Genomic DNA, 2,852 nt, shown 5'->3' on the forward strand with positions numbered 1-2,852 from the left:
CCTGCATCTTGTCTGCGTCACAAATGTGCTTCCCGGTGTCACGTTCTGACCTGACTGAGATGTAGCCCTGCTGGATTAGCCATACACAGAGATTGCTGTACTGATTTTAAAAAAAATGCTTAAAGCATCACATCAGTCGACCATCAATAAAAAAATTGACCAATGATAAAAAAAAAATGTGATTGTCATGATCAGATTTATATGAATACAGCAGCTTATTCTTGTAAAGTTACATTAGGTTAACTGTCATTTATTGCAATGTATATTATAATCATGTTTTTTTGGAAAATAAATGACCCTTCACCATGAAGAAGATTATCCTGTCTATCCTTTCTTTGTGGTGTTGGAACCTCTCCTGCCTCGTATATTGAGCAGTTGTACATTTTTTCCCAAGAAAAGGAGCCATTCAGCACTCGTCAAAAAACATTAGCTTTGAAATTGAATTTTTAATCTCAGCACGGCGGAAGTAGCAAAACTCACAGCAGAACTAGGAAAAATACATTTTCCGGTAGTGCGCATGCTCATGATTGATCTCTTGGTACGAGGTAAACTCGTACCAAAACAAAACGCAAAGCAGTGATGGTGCATTCAATGTGCCTCGGAAATACAGAATATAATGAAATACAACATGAACATGCAACATGCTTATACCTCAGACAGTAGGGATGTCTGTTGGAGCGACTTTAGATGTGTCTGAAGGTGTTAATTGAGCTATTGTTATTTCAGAGTTGCAATAGATGTAGCGTGCCATTAAACCCCTCTATAAGATTCATTTAAGATGGTATTATCAGGTTTTAGTTGCATTGGAATATTTTCAGATGGGATGAACTTCATGCACAAAAACACACGAGGTTAAGCCCACACATCCGCCCTCATGTGTAGTTTGTCCTTGGTCTGGTACCTCTTTTGGCAAAGTGGCAACATGGCTCAATGACAAATGAGGAATACTTTAACTGAGCCAACAATTGCTGTCCCTTGGCTCACTCCAAACAATCTTACAGAGTTATGACATCCAGAGAGTTGATCATTTGTCAGGTATCACAGAAATGAACACATTTGTCACATAAAATGTAGGTTTCACAACAACAGAACTACTGCAGTCACATTTTAAGAAGCTTCTATTTTTTTTGCGACCAAAGTTGTTTGAAAGATTCACACGTTGGGATCTGTGAAATATTCATGACAATTTTGTATAACAAATAAAGCAGCAGGTTACAGAACAAATGTGCAAATTTTAAGCCCAGATGAACTCAAAATGAAATGCAACAACAAATGAAACACAACAACACCAATCCTAAATGGTTGTTTTTACAAATGTATGAATAAAACTATAATTTATCGTCTGTTATATTATAACTTATTTTAGAAATGACATTGCTTAAATTAATTGAAGACAGTTTTTTCTGTTGTTGTATTACACACAAGAACTTAAGTGATGCTGCTCCCATTTAGGCGCTCCAGCCAAAGGTCAGAAGAATGAAGAAAACACAAAGACTTATCTAATGCTAATTAAAACTTTCTGAAACAAATCTCTGTAACACTTTACTTGAAGTTTTATACATAAGGCTGACATTACACTGTCATTATTATGGCATGACTCCTGTCATTAGCATGACCTTAACCCCTAACCCTAATCTTAATCCTAACCCCACTAGATCCCGCCACTTAACTCAAAAAATGTCAACATAGCTCCAAAGCTGTCAGGATGATTTACCGAAAGGTGTCATAATTTAGTGAACAACACTTAATTACAGCCTTCATGACAATTTATTCATGCTAATGACAGATAAAGACGGCATAATGTCAGCCTTATGTATACAACTTCAGGTATAGTGTAACAGAAATCTCTAACTTTTATGTTTTTAAACACTAAAAGGAAAGCCACCACTCTCAGGGAGAACCCGCAAATTCCACATAATAATAATAGTAATGCATTGGATTTTATATAGCACTTTATCATAGACACTCAAAGTGCTTAACAGAATTAAGGCATTATTCTTTCACTCCACACTTAGTGGTGGTAAGCTATTATTGTAGCCACAGCTGCCCTGGGGCGAGGCTGCCAAAGTGCGCCATCGGCCCCTCCGACCACCACCAACACTCACTCACACACTAAATTCATACTAGGTAATGCGGTTGAAATGTCTTGCCCAAGGACACAATGACAGATACCACTGGGGCGACTGTCCCCCACTGTGACACCTGGAATTCTCAGTGGTCTCCCATCAAACTACTAACCAGGCCAAGACCTGCTTAGCTTCCGAGATCTAACGACATCGGGCAATGACAGGCTGGTAAGGCCACAATACATAGACTGACCGGCGGTCTGCAGATGTCAAGTCCTCAGACAAACACCAAAATGTTTATATCATGATAACTAGCAGCAATTTGCTCTTCAGTCTTGACTTATTTATTAGATATTTCCTGACTGAATACTAAAATTACAGGCTGATCCTTCCTACAAGGTAGTTGGTGTACAAGCGTCCGTTTTTTTGGCACAACATCATTCAGGTTAAAGCAGTCATGACACAATGTAAGGATGGGCATAGCTTGGTAAGATGGGCAACAGTGTGGATTGGAAGTTCATGTTTCAGGTTGTGCAATTATTCATGCAGAAATACTTGTAGATAAATGCGTGGTGTAAGCTGGTACACCTCAGGTAGGATTTCACTGCTCAGAGGTGAATGGAAACACACACAGCAGTGGCACGATTGGGATGCTGACACGTTCATTAGCACATAGGCAGATTTGACACAGCTGGAAGATGTAGCGTGGAGCTGCTGTCAAGGTCTTGGATTGCTGCTAGACTGGCACAAACTAAGGGTTGGATGCTCATTGCCATGTCATGAGAG

At 39.2% G+C, this 2,852-nt stretch overlaps 1 pseudogene; it reads right to left on the reverse strand.

Moving 5' to 3' along the window:
* Window positions 1–2,190: 2,190 nt before the first annotated feature.
* On the reverse strand, window positions 2,191–2,308 carry LOC114478692 (uncharacterized; annotated as a pseudogene).
* Between the last annotated feature and the right edge of the window lie 544 nt (window positions 2,309–2,852).

This window comes from Gouania willdenowi, chromosome 16 (genome assembly GCF_900634775.1).
Source record: "Gouania willdenowi chromosome 16, fGouWil2.1, whole genome shotgun sequence".
Taxonomy (NCBI): Eukaryota; Metazoa; Chordata; class Actinopteri; order Blenniiformes; family Gobiesocidae; genus Gouania; species Gouania willdenowi.